Below are 14,513 nucleotides of genomic sequence, written 5' to 3' on the forward strand. Positions count from 1 at the left end.
AAAGAGAAGCAGTCTGTTCCAACACTTCAATTCACTGTGCGAAGTGAATGGAGTGTTGCTTCACTTTCTAAATGCAGTCCTTTCAGAGAAAATCACTTTCCTTTGAAAATGTTTTAAACTACTTACAAGTATTCAACAGAAATTCACATGCGTTTCTCTGAAAGAGAAGCAGTCTGTTCCAGCACTTCAATTCACTGCACGAAGGGAATGGAGTGTTGCTTCACTTTCTAAATGCTGTCCTTTCAGAGAAAATCACTTTCCTTTGAAAGTGCCTTGAGCTACTTACAAGCATTAAAGAGAAACTCACATGCATTTCTCTGAAAGAGAAGCAGTCTGTTCCAACACTTCAGTTCACTGTGCGAAGTGAATGTAGTGTTGCTTCCCTTTCTAAATGCTGTCCTTTCAGAGAAAATCACTTTTCTTTGAAAGTGCCTTAAGCAACTTTCAAACATTCATAAGAAACTCACATGCATTTCTCTGAAAGAGAAGCCTTCTCTTCCAACAGTTCAATTCACTGTGCGAAGTGAATGGAGTGTTGCTTCACTTTCTAATTGCTGTCCTTTCAGAGAAAATCACTTTCCTTTGAAAGTGCCTTAAGCTAATTTCAAGCATTCAAAAGAAACTAACATGCGCTTCTCTGAAAGAGAAGCAGACTGATCCAACACTTCAGTTCACTGTTCGAAGTGAATGGAGTGTTGCTTCACTTTGTAAATGCTGTACTTTCAGAGAAACTCACTTTTGTTTGAAAGTGCCTTAAGCAACTTTCAAGCATTCAAAAGAAACTCACATGCATTTCTCTGAAAGAGAAGCCTTCTCTTCCAACACTTCAATTCACTGTGCGAAGTGAATGGAGTGTTGCTTCACTTTCTAAATGCTGTACTTTCAGAGAAAATCACTTTCCTTTGAAAGAGCCTTGAGCTAATACAAGCATTCAACAGAAACTCACATGCATTTCTTTGAAAGAGAAGCAGTCTGTTCCAACACTTCAATTCACTGCTCGAAGGGAATGCAGTGTTGCTTCACTTTCTAAATGCTGTCCTTTGGGAGAAAATCACTTTTCTTTGAAAGTGCCTTAAGCAACTTTCAAGCATTCACAAGAAACTCACATGCATTTCTCTGAAAGAGAAGCCTTCTCTTCCAACACTTCAATTTATTGTGCGAAGTGAATGGAGTGTTGCTTCACTTTCTAAATGCTGTCCTTTCAGAGAAAATCACTTTTCTTTGAAAGTGCCTTAAGCTACTTACAAGCATTCACAAGAAACTCAGATGCGTTTCTCTGAAAGAGAAGCAGTTTGTTCCAACACTTTAATTCACTGTGCGAAGTGAATGGAGTGTTGCAAGAATTTCTAAATGCTGTCCTTTCAGAGAAAATCACTTTCCATTGAAAGTGAATTAAGCTACTTACAAGCATTAGGAAAAACCTCACATGCGTTTCTAAGAATGAGAAGCAGCCTGTTCCAACACTTCAATTCTCAGGGCGAAGTTAATGGAGTGTTGCATCACTTTTTAAATGCTCTCCTTTCAGAGAAAATCACTCTCTTTTGAAACTGCCTTAAGCAACTTTCAAACATTCACAAGAAACTCACATGAGTTTCTCTGAAAGAGAAGCAGTCTGTTCCAACACTTCAATTCACTGTGCAACGTGAATGGAGTGTTGCTTTCTAAATGCTCTCCTTTCAGAGAAAATCACTTTCCTTTGAAAGTGCCTTAAGCTACTTTCAAACATTCACAAGAAACTCACATGCGTTGCTCTGAAGGAGAAGCCTTCTCTTCCAACAGTTCAATTCACTGTGCGAAGTGAATGGAATGTTGCTTCACTTACTAAATGCTGTCCTTTCAGAGAAAATCACTTTCCTTTGAAAGTGCCTTAAGCTACTTTCAAGCGTTCACGAGAAAGTCACATGCATTTCTCTGAAAGAGAGGCATTCTATTCCAACACTTCAATTCACTGTGCAAAGTGAATAGAGTGTTGCCTCACTTTCTAAATGCTGTCCTTTCAGTGAAAATCACTTTCCTTTGAAAGTGCCTTAAGCTACTTTCAAGCATTCAAAAGAAACTCACATACGTTTCTCTGAAAGAGAAGCCTTCTCTTCCAACACTTCAATTCACTGTGCGAAGTGAATGGAGTGTTGCTTCACTTTCTAAATGCTGTCCTTTCAGAGAAAATCACTTTCCTATGAAAATTCCTTAAGCTACTTACAAGTATTCAACAGAAATTCACATGCGTTTCTCTGAAAGAGAAGCAGTCTGTTCCAAGACTTCAATTCACTGCACGAAGGGAATGGATTGTTGCTTCACTTTCTAAATGCTGTCCTTTCAGAGAAAATCACTTTCCTTTGAAAGAGCATTGAGCTACATACAAGCATTCAAAAGAAACTCACAGGCATTTCTCTGAAAGAGAAGCAGTCTGTTACAACACTTCAATTCACTGTGTGAAGTGAATGGAGTGTTGCTTCACTTTCTAAATGCTGTCCTTTCAGAGAAAATCACTTTTCTTTGAAAGTGCCTTAAGCAACTTTCAAGCATTCACAAGAAACTCACATGCATTTCTCTGAAAGAGAGGCCTTCTCTTCCAACACTTCAATTCACTGTGCGAAGTGAATGGAGTGATGCTTCACTTTCTAAATGCTGTCCTTTCAGAGAAAATCACTTTCCTTTGGCAGTGTCTTAAGCAATTTTCAAGCGTTCAAAAGAAACTCACATGCGTTTCTCTGAAAGAGAAGCATTCTGTTCCAACATTTCAATTCACTGTGCAAAGTGAATGTAGTGTTGCCTCACTTTCAAAATGCTGTCCTTTCAGAGAAAATCACTTTCCTTTGAAAGTGCCTTAAGCTACTTACAAGTATTCAACAGAAACTCACATGCGTTTCTCTGAAAGAGAAGCAGACTGATCCAACACTTCAATTCACTGTGCGAAGTGAATGTAGTGTTACTTCACTTTCTAAATGCTGTCCTTTCAGAGAAAATCACTTTCCTTTGAAAGTGAATTAAGCAACTTACAAGCATTCACAAGAAACACTAATGCGTTTCTATGAAAGAGAAGCAGTCTGTTCCAACACTTCAATTCACTTCACGAAGGGAATGGAGTGTTGCTTCACTTTCTAAATGCAGTCCTTTCAGAGAAAATCACTTTTCTTTGAAAGTGCCTTAAGCAACTTTCAAGCATTCACACGAAACTCACATGCATTTCTCTGAAAGAGAAGCCTTCTCTTCCAACACTTCAATTCACTGTGCGAAGTGAATGGAGTGTTGCTTCACTTTCTAAATGCTGTCCTTTCAGAGAAAATCACGTAACTTTGAAAGTGCCTTAAGCTACTTTCAAGCGTTCACAAGAAACTCACATGCGTTTCTCTGAAAGAGAAGCATTCTGTTCCAACACTTCCATTCACTGTGCAAAGTGAATGGAGTGTTGCCTCACTTTCTAAATGCTGTCCTTTCATTGAAAATCACTTTCCTTTGAAAGTGCCTTAAGCTACTTTCAAGCATTCAAAAGAAACTCACATGTGTATCTCTGAAAGAGAAGCAGTGTGTTTTAACACTTCAATTCACTGCTCGAAAGGAATGGAGTGGTTCTTCACTTTCTAAATGCTGTCCTTTCAGAGAAAATCACTTCTCTTTGAAAGTGCCTGAAGCAACTTTCAAGCATTCACAAGAAACTCACATGCATTTCTCTGAAAGAGAAGCCTTCTCTTCCAACACTTCAATTCATTTTGCGAAGTGAATGGAGTGTTGCTTCACTTTCTAAATGCTGTCCTTTCAGAGAAAATCACTTTTCTTTGAAAGTGCCTTAAGCTACTTTCAAGCGTTCACAAGAAACTCACATGCGTTTCTCTGAAAGAGAAGCATTCTGTTCCAACACTTCAATTCACTGAGCAAAGTGAATGGAGTGTTACTTCACTTTCTAAATGCTATCATTTCAGAGAAAATCACTTTCCTTTGAAAGTGCCTTAGGCTACAATCAAGCATTCAGAAGAAACTCACATGCGTTTCTCTGAAAGAGAAGCAGACTGATCCCACACTTCAATTCACTGTGCGAAGTGAATAGAGTGTTGCTTCACTTTCTAAATGCTGTCCTTTCAGAGAAAATCACTTTCCTTTGAAAGTGCCTTAAGCTACTTACAAGCATTCACAAAAACTCACATGCATTTCTCTGAAAGAGACGCAGTCTGTTCCAACACTTCAATTCACTGTGCGAAGTGAATGGAGTGTTGCTTCACTTTCTAAAGATTGGCCTTTCAGAGAAAATCACTTTCCTTTGAAAATGCCTTAAGCAACTTGCAAGCATTAGGAAGAAACTCACATGTGTTTCTCTGAAAGAAAAGCAGTCTGTTCCAACACTTCAATTCACTGTGCGAAGAGAAGGGAGTGTTACTTCACTTTCTAAAGGCTGTCCTTTCAGAAAAAATCACTTTCCTTTGAAACTGCCTTAAGCTACTTACAAGCATTCACAAGAAACTCAGATGCCTTTCTCTGAAAGAGAAGCATTCTGTTCCAACACTTCAATTCACTGAGCAAAGTGAATGGAGTGTTGCTTCCCTTTCTAAATGCTATCCTTTCAGAGAAAATCACTTTCTTTGAAAGTGCCTTAAGCTACAATCAAGCATTCAGAAGAAACTCACATGCGTTTCTGAAAGAGAAGCAGACTGATCCCACACTTCAATTCACTGTGCGAAGTGAATAGAGTGTTGCTTCACTTTCTAAATGCTGTCCTTTCAGAGAAAATCACTTTCCTTTGAAAGTGCCTTAAGCTACTTACAAGCATTCACCAAACTCACATGCATTTCTCTGAAAGAGACGCAGTCTGTTCCAACACTTCAATTCACTGTGCGAAGTGAATGGAGTGTTGCTTCACTTTCTAAATGCTGTCCTTTCAGAGAAAATCACTTTCCTTTGAAAAGGCCTTAAGCTACTTACAAGTATTCAACAAAAATTCACATGCGTTTCTCTGAAAGAGAAGCAGTCTGTTTCAACACTTCAATTCACTGCACGAAGGTAATGGAGTGTTGCGTCACTTTCTAAATGCTGTACTTTCAGAGAAAATCACTTTCCTTTGAAAGAGCCTTGAGCTACTTAAAAGCATTCAACAGAAACTCACATGCATTTCTCTGAAAGAGAAGCAGTCTGTTCCAACACTTCAATTCACTGTGCGAAGTGAATGGAGTGTTGCTTCACTTTCTAAATGCTGTCCTTTCAGAGAAAATCACTTTTCTTTGAAAGTGCCTTAAGCTACTTTCAGTCGTTCACTAGAAACACACATGCGTTTCTCTGAAAGAGAAGCATTCTGTTCCAACACTTCAATTCACTGTGCAAAGTGAATGGAGTGTTTCCTCACTTTCTAAATGCTGTCCTTTCAGTGAAAATCACTTTCCTTTGAAAGTGCCTTAAGCTACTTATAAGAATTCAGAAGAAACTCACATGCGTTTCTCTGAAAGAGAAGCAGTCTGTTTCAACACTTCAATTCACTGGGCGAAGTGAATGGAGTGTTGCTTCACTTTCAAAATGCTCTCCTTACAGAGAAAATCACTCTCTTTTAAAACTGCCTTAATATACTTACAAGCATTCACCAGAAACTCACATCTGTTTATCTGAAAGGGAAAGAGTCTGTTCCAACATTTCAATTCACTGTGCGAAGTGAATGGAGTGTTGCTTCACTTTCTAAATGCTGTACTTGCAGAGAAAATCACTTTTATTTGAAAGTGCCTTAAGCAACTTGCAAGCATTCACAAGAAACACTAATGCGTTTCTATGAAAGAGAAGCAGTCTGTTCCAACACTTCAGTTCACTGTGCGAAGTGATTGGAGTGTTGCTCAACTTTCCAAATGCTGTACTTTCAGAGAAAATCACTTTCCTTTGAAAGTGCCTTAAGCAACTTGCAAGCATTAGGAAGAAACTCACATCGTTTCTCTGAAAGAGAAGCAGTCTGTTCCAACACTTCAATTCACTGTGCGAAGTGAAGGGAGTGTTGCTTCACTTTCTAAATGCAGTCCTTTCAGAGAAAATCACTTTCCTTTGAAAATGCCTTAAGCTACTTACAAGTGTTCAACAGAAATTCACATGCGTTTCTCTGAAAGAGAAGCAGTCTGTTCCAAGACTTCAATTCACTGCACGAAGGGAATGGAGTGTTGCTTCACTTTCTAAATGCAGTCCTTTCAGAGAAAATCACTTTTCTTTGAAAGTGCCTTAAGCAACTTTCAAGCATTCACAAGAAACTCACATGCATTTCTCTGAAAGAGAAGCCTTCTCTTCCAACACTTCAATTCACTGTGCGAAGTGAATGGAGTGTTGCTTCACTTTCTAAATGCTGTCCTTTCAGAGAAAATCACTTTCCTTTGAAAGTGCCTTAAGCTACTTTCAAGCGTTCACAAGTAACTCACATGCGTTTCTCTGAAAGAGAAGCATTCTGTTCCAACACTTCAATTCACTGTGCAAAGTGAATGGAGTGTTGCCTCACTTTCTAAATGCTGTCCTTTCAGTGAAAATCACTTTCCTTTGAAAGTGCCTTAAGCTACTTTCAAGCATTCAAAAGAAACTCACATGCGTTTCTCTGAAAGAGAAGCAGACTGATACAACACTTCAATTCACTGTGCGAAGTGAATGGAGTGTTGCTTCACTTTCTAAATGCTGTCCTTTCAGAGAAAATCACTTTCATTTGAAAGTGCCTTAAGCAACTTGCAAGCATTCACAAGAAACACTAATGCGTTTCTATGAAAGAGAAGCAGTCTGTTCCAACACTTCAATTCACTGTGCGAAGTGATTGGAGTGTTACTTCACTTTCTAAGTGCTGTCCTTTCAGAGAAAATCACGTTCTTTTGAAAATGCCTTAAGCTACTTACAAGTATTCAACAGAAATTCACATGCGTATCTCTGAAAGAGAAGCAGTCTGTTCCAACACTTCAATTCACTGCACGAAGGGAATGGAGTGTTGCTTCACTTTCTAAATGCTGTACTTTCAGAGAAAATCACTTTCCTTTGAAAGAGCCTTCAGCTACTTACAAGCATTCAACAGAAACTCACATGCATTTCTCTGAAAGAGAAGCAGTCTGTTCCAAAACTTCAATTCACTGCTCGAAGGGAATGGAGTGTTGCTTCACTTTCTAAATTCTGTCCTTTCAGAGAAAATCACTTTTCTTTGAAAGTGCCTTAAGCAACTTTCAAGCATTCACAAGAAACTCACATGCATTTCTCTGAAAGAGAAGCAGTCTGTTCCAAGACTTCAATTCACTTCACGAAGGGAATGGAGTGTTGCTTCACTTTCTAAATGCTGTACTTTCAGAGAAAATCACTTTTCTTTGAAAGTGCCTTAAGCTACTTTCAAGCGTTCACAAGAAACTCACATGCGTTTCTCTGAAAGAGAATCATTCTGTTCCAACACTTCAATTCACTGAGCAAAGTGAATGGAGTGTTGCTTCACTTTCTAAATGCTGTCCTTTCAGAGAAAATCACTTTCCTTTGAAAGTGCCTTAAGCTACTTACAAGCATTCACCAAAACTCACATGCATTTCTCTGAAAGAGAAGCAGTCTGTTCCAACACTTCAATTCACTGTGCGAAGTGAATGGAGTGTTGCTTCACTTTCTAAAGGCTGTCCTTTCAGAGAAAATCACTTTCCTTTGAAAGTGCCTTAAGCAACTTGCAAGCATTCACAAGAAACACTAATGCGTTTCTGTGAAAGAGAAGCAGTCTGTTCCAACACTTCAATTCACTGTGCGAAGTGATTGGAGTGTTGCTTCACTTTCTAAATGTTGTCCTTTCAGAATAAATCACTTTCCTTTGTAAATGCCTTAAGCAACTTACAAGTATTCAACAGAAATTCACATGCGTTTCTCTGAAAGAGAAGCAGTCTGTTCCAACAATTCAATTCACTGCACGAAGTGAATGGAGTGTTGCTTCACTTTCTAAATGCAGTCCTTTCAGAGAAAATCACTTTTCTTTGAAAGTGCCTTAATCAACTTTCAAGCATTCACAAGAAACTCACATGCATTTCTCTGAAAGAGAAGCCTTCTCTTCCAACACTTCAATTCACTGTGCGAAGTGAATGGAGTGTTGCCTCACTTTCTAAATGCTGTCCTTTCAGAGAAAATCACTTTCCATTGAAAGTGAATTAAGCTACTTACAAGCATTAGGAAAAACCTCACATGCGTTTCTAAGAAAGAGAAGCAGCTTGTTCCAACACTTCAATTCTCAGGGCGAAGTGAATGGAGTGTTGCATCACTTTTTAAATGCTTTTCTTTCAGAGAAAATCACTGTCTTTTGAAACTGCCTTAAGCTACTTACAAAGATTCACAAGAAACTCACATGAGTTTCTCTGAAAGAGAAGCAGTCTGTTCCAACACTTCAATTCACTGCATGAAGGGAATGGAGTGTTGCTTCACTTTCTAAATGCTGTCCTTTCAGAGAAAATCACTTTCTTTTGAAAGTGCCTTAAACTACTTTCAAGCGTTCAGAAGAAACTCACATGCGTTTCTCTGAAAGAGAAGCAGACTGATGCAACATTTCAATTCACTATGCTAAGTGAATGGAGTGTTGCTTCACTTTCTAAATGCTATCCTTTCAGAGAAAATCACTTTCCTTTGAAAGTGCCTTAAGCAACTAGCAAGCATTCACAAGAAACACTAATGTGTTTCTATGAAAGAGAAGCAGTCTGTTCCAACACTTCAATTCACTGTGCGAAGTGAATGGAGTGTTGCTTCACTTTCTAAATGCTGTCCTTTCAGAGAAAATCACTTTCCTTTGAAAGTGCCTTAAGCTACTTGCAAGCATTCAACAGAAATTCACATGCGTTTCTCTGAAAGAGAAGCAGTCTGTTCCAACACTTCAATTCACTGTGCGAAGTGAATGGAGTGTTGCTTCACTTTCTAAATGCTGTCCAGTCAGAGAAAATCACTTTCCTTTGAAAGTGCCTTAAGCTACTTACAAGCTTTCACAAAAAACTCACATCCGTTTCTCTGAAAGAGAAGCAGTCTGTTCCAACACTTCAATTCACTGTGCGAAGTGAATGGAGTGTTGCTTCACTTTCTAAATGCTGTCCTTTCAGAGAAAATCACTTTTCTTTGAAAGTGCCTTAAGCAACTTTCAAACATTCATTAGAAACTCACATGCATTTCTCTGAAAGAGAAGCCTTCTCTTCCAACAGTTCAATTCACTGTGCGAAGTGAATGGAGTGTTGCTTCACTTTCTAATTGCTGTCCTTTCAGAGAAAATCACTTTCCTTTGAAAGTGCCTTAAGCTAATTTCAAGCATTCAAAAGAAACTAACATGCGCTTCTCTGAAAGAGAAGCAGACTGATCCAACACTTCAGTTCACTGTTCGAAGTGAATGGAGTGTTGCTTCACTTTGTAAATGCTGTACTTTCAGAGAAACTCACTTTTGTTTGAAAGTGCCTTAAGCAACTTTCAAGCATTCAAAAGAAACTCACATGCATTTCTCTGAAAGAGAAGCCTTCTCTTCCAACACTTCAATTCACTGTGCGAAGTGAATGGAGTGTTGCTTCACTTTCTAAATGCTGTACTTTCAGAGAAAATCACTTTCCTTTGAAAGAGCCTTGAGCTACTTACAAGCATTCAACAGAAACTCACATGCATTTCTTTGAAAGAGAAGCAGTCTGTTCCAACACTTCAATTCACTGCTCGAAGGGAATGCAGTGTTGCTTCACTTTCTAAATGCTGTCCTTTGGGAGAAAATCACTTTTCTTTGAAAGTGCCTTAAGCAACTTTCAAGCATTCACAAGAAACTCACATGCATTTCTCTGAAAGAGAAGCCTTCTCTTCCAACACTTCAATTTATTGTGCGAAGTGAATGGAGTGTTGCTTCACTTTCTAAATGCTGTCCTTTCAGAGAAAATCACTTTTCTTTGAAAGTGCCTTAAGCTACTTACAAGCATTCACAAGAAACTCAGATGCGTTTCTCTGAAAGAGAAGCAGTTTGTTCCAACACTTTAATTCACTCTGCGAAGTGAATGGAGTGTTGCAAGAATTTCTAAATGCTGTCCTTTCAGAGAAAATCACTTTCCATTGAAAGTGAATTAAGCTACTTACAAGCATTAGGAAAAACCTCACATGCGTTTCTAAGAAAGAGAAGCAGCCTGTTCCAACACTTCAATTCTCAGGGCGAAGTTAATGGAGTGTTGCATCACTTTTTAAATGCTCTCCTTTCAGAGAAAATCACTCTCTTTTGAAACTGCCTTAAGCAACTTTCAAACATTCACAAGAAACTCACATGAGTTTCTCTGAAAGAGAAGCAGTCTGTTCCAACACTTCAATTCACTGTGCAACGTGAATGGAGTGTTGCTTTCTAAATGCTCTCCTTTCAGAGAAAATCACTTTCCTTTGAAAGTGCCTTAAGCTACTTTCAAACATTCACAAGAAACTCACATGCGTTGCTCTGAAAGAGAAGCCTTCTCTTCCAACAGTTCAATTCACTGTGCGAAGTGAATGGAGTGTTGCTTCACTTACTAAATGCTGTCCTTTCAGAGAAAATCACTTTCCTTTGAAAGTGCCTTAAGCTACTTTCAAGCGTTCACGAGAAAGTCACATGCATTTCTCTGAAAGAGAAGCATTCTATTCCAACACTTCAATTCACTGTGCAAAGTGAATGGAGTGTTGCCTCACTTTCTAAATGCTGTCCTTTCAGTGAAAATCACTTTCCTTTGAAAGTGCCTTAAGCTACTTTCAAGCATTCAAAAGAAACTCACATACGTTTCTCTGAAAGAGAAGCCTTCTCTTCCAACACTTCAATTCACTGTGCGAAGTGAATGGAGTGTTGCTTCACTTTCTAAATGCTGTCCTTTCAGAGAAAATCACTTTCCTATGAAAATTCCTTAAGCTACTTACAAGTATTCAACAGAAATTCACATGCGTTTCTCTGAAAGAGAAGCAGTCTGTTCCAAGACTTCAATTCACTGCACGAAGGGAATGGAGTGTTGCTTCACTTTCTAAATGCTGTCCTTTCAGAGAAAATCACTTTCCTTTGAAAGAGCATTGAGCTACATACAAGCATTCAAAAGAAACTCACAGGCATTTCTCTGAAAGAGAAGCAGTCTGTTCCAACACTTCAATTCACTGTGTGAAGTGAATGGAGTGTTGCTTCACTTTCTAAATGCTGTCCTTTCAGAGAAAATCACTTTTCTTTGAAAGTGCCTTAAGCAACTTTCAAGCATTCACAAGAAACTCACATGCATTTCTCTGAAAGAGAGGCCTTCTCTTCCAACACTTCAATTCACTGTGCGAAGTGAATGGAGTGATGCTTCACTTTCTAAATGCTGTCCTTTCAGAGAAAATCACTTTCTTTTGGCAGTGTCTTAAGCAATTTTCAAGCGTTCAAAAGAAACTCACATGCGTTTCTCTGAAAGAGAAGCATTCTGTTCCAACATTTCAATTCACTGTGCAAAGTGAATGTAGTGTTGCCTCACTTTCAAAATGCTGTCCTTTCAGAGAAAATCACTTTCCTTTGAAAGTGCCTTAAGCTACTTACAAGTATTCAACAGAAACTCACATGCGTTTCTCTGAAAGAGAAGCAGACTGATCCAACACTTCAATTCACTGTGCGAAGTGAATGTAGTGTTACTTCACTTTCTAAATGCTGTCCTTTCAGAGAAAATCACTTTCCTTTGAAAGTGCCTTAAGCAACTTACAAGCATTCACAAGAAACACTAATGCGTTTCTATGAAAGAGAAGCAGTCTGTTCCAACACTTCAATTCACTTCACGAAGGGAATGGAGTGTTGCTTCACTTTCTAAATGCAGTCCTTTCAGAGAAAATCACTTTTCTTTGAAAGTGCCTTAAGCAACTTTCAAGCATTCACAAGAAACTCACATGCATTTCTCTGAAAGAGAAGCCTTCTCTTCCAACACTTCAGTTCACTGTGCGAAGTGAATGGAGTGTTGCTTCACTTTCTAAATGCTGTCCTTTCAGAGAAAATCACGTAACTTTGAAAGTGCCTTAAGCTACTTTCAAGCGTTCACAAGAAACTCACATGCGTTTCTCTGAAAGAGAAGCATTCTGTTCCAACACTTCCATTCACTGTTCAAAGTGAATGGAGTGTTGCCTCACTTTCTAAATGCTGTCCTTTCATTGAAAATCACTTTCCTTTGAAAGTGCCTTAAGCTACTTTCAAGCATTCAAAAGAAACTCACATGTGTATCTCTGAAAGAGAAGCAGTGTGTTTCAACACTTCAATTCACTGCTCGAAGGGAATGGAGTGGTTCTTCACTTTCTAAATGCTGTCCTTTCAGAGAAAATCACTTCTCTTTGAAAGTGCCTGAAGCAACTTTCAAGCATTCACAAGAAACTCACATGCATTTCTCTGAAAGAGAAGCCTTCTCTTCCAACACTTCAATTCATTTTGCGAAGTGAATGGAGTGTTGCTTCACTTTCTAAATGCTGTCCTTTCAGAGAAAATCACTTTTCTTTGAAAGTGCCTTAAGCTACTTTCAAGCGTTCACAAGAAACTCACATGCGTTTCTCTGAAAGAGAAGCATTCTGTTCCAACACTTCAATTCACTGAGCAAAGTGAATGGAGTGTTACTTCACTTTCTAAATGCTATCCTTTCAGAGAAAATCACTTTCCTTTGAAAGTGCCTTAGGCTACAATCAAGCATTCAGAAGAAACTCACATGCGTTTCTCTGAAAGAGAAGCAGACTGATCCCACACTTCAATTCACTGTGCGAAGTGAATAGAGTGTTGCTTCACTTTCTAAATGCTGTCCTTTCAGAGAAAATCACTTTCCTTTGAAAGTGCCTTAAGCTACTTACAAGCATTCACCAAAACTCACATGCATTTCTCTGAAAGAGACGCAGTCTGTTCCAACACTTCAATTCACTGTGCGAAGTGAATGGAGTGTTGCTTCACTTTCTAAAGATTGGCCTTTCAGAGAAAATCACTTTCCTTTGAAAATGCCTTAAGCAACTTGCAAGCATTAGGAAGAAACTCACATGCGTTTCTCTGAAAGAAAAGCAGTCTGTTCCAACACTTCAATTCACTGTGCGAAGAGAAGGGAGTGTTACTTCACTTTCTAAAGGCTGTCCTTTCAGAGAAAATCACTTTCCTTTGAAACTGCCTTAAGCTACTTACAAGCATTCACAAGAAACTCAGATGCCTTTCTCTGAAAGAGAAGCATTCTGTTCCAACACTTCAATTCACTGAGCAAAGTGAATGGAGTGTTGCTTCCCTTTCTAAATGCTATCCTTTCAGAGAAAATCACTTTCTTTGAAAGTGCCTTAAGCTACAATCAAGCATTCAGAAGAAACTCACATGCGTTTCTCTGAAAGAGAAGCAGACTGATCCCACACTTCAATTCACTGTGCGAAGTGAATAGAGTGTTGCTTCACTTTCTAAATGCTGTCCTTTCAGAGAAAATCACTTTCCTTTGAAAGTGCCTTAAGCTACTTACAAGCATTCACCAAACTCACATGCATTTCTCTGAAAGAGACGCAGTCTGTTCCAACACTTCAATTCACTGTGCGAAGTGAATGGAATGTTGCTTCACTTTCTAAAGGCTGTCCTTTCAGAGAAAATCACTTTCCTTTGAAACTGCCTTAAGCTACATAAAAGCATTCACAAGAAACTCAGATGCGTTTCTCTGAAAGAGAAGCAGTCTGTTCCAACACTTCAATTCACTGTGCGAAGTGAATGAAGTGTTGCAAGAATTTCTAAATGCTGTCCTTTCAGAGAAAATCATTTTCCATTGAAAGTGAATTAAGCTACTTACAAGCATTAGGAAAAACCTCACATGCGTTTCTAAGAAAGAGAAGCAGCCTGTTCCTACACTTCAATTCTCAGTGCGAAGTGAATGGAGTGTTGCATCACTTTTTAAATACTCTCCTTTCAGAGAAAATCACTCTCTTTTGAAACTGCCGTAAGCTACTTACAAACGTTCACAAGAAACTCACATGAGTTTCTCTGAAAGAGAAGCAGTCTGTTCCAACACTTCAATTCACTGTGCGAAGTGAATGGAGTGTTGCTTAACTTTCTAAATGCAGTCCTTTCAGAGAAAATCACTTTCCTTTGAAAATGCCTTAAGCTACTTACAAGTATTCAACAGAAATTCACATGCGTTTCTCTGAAAGAGAAGCAGTCTGTTCCAACACTTCAATTCACTGTGCGAAGTGAATGGAGTGTTGCTTCACTTACTAAATGCTGTCCTCTCAGAGAAAATCACTTTCCTTTGAAAGTGCCTTGAGTTACTTACAAGCATTTAACAGAAACTCACATGCATTTCTCTGAAAGAGAAGCAGTCTGTTCCAACACTTCAATTCACTGTGCGAAGTGAGTGGAGTGTTGCTTCACTTACTAAATGCTGTCCTTTCAGAGAAAATCACTTTTCTTTGAAAGTGCCTTAAGCAACTTTCAAACATTCACAAGAAACTCACATGCATTTCTCTGAAAGAGAAGCCTTCTCTTCCAACACTTCAATTCACTGTGCGAAGTGAATGGAGTGTTGCTTCACTTTCTAATTGCTGTCCTTTCAGAGAAAATCACTTTCCTTTGAAAGTGCCTTAAGCTAATTTCAAGCATTCAA

Source organism: Myodes glareolus, chromosome 13 (assembly GCF_982192425.1).
Source record: "Myodes glareolus chromosome 13, mMyoGla1.1, whole genome shotgun sequence".
Taxonomy (NCBI): Eukaryota; Metazoa; Chordata; class Mammalia; order Rodentia; family Cricetidae; genus Myodes; species Myodes glareolus.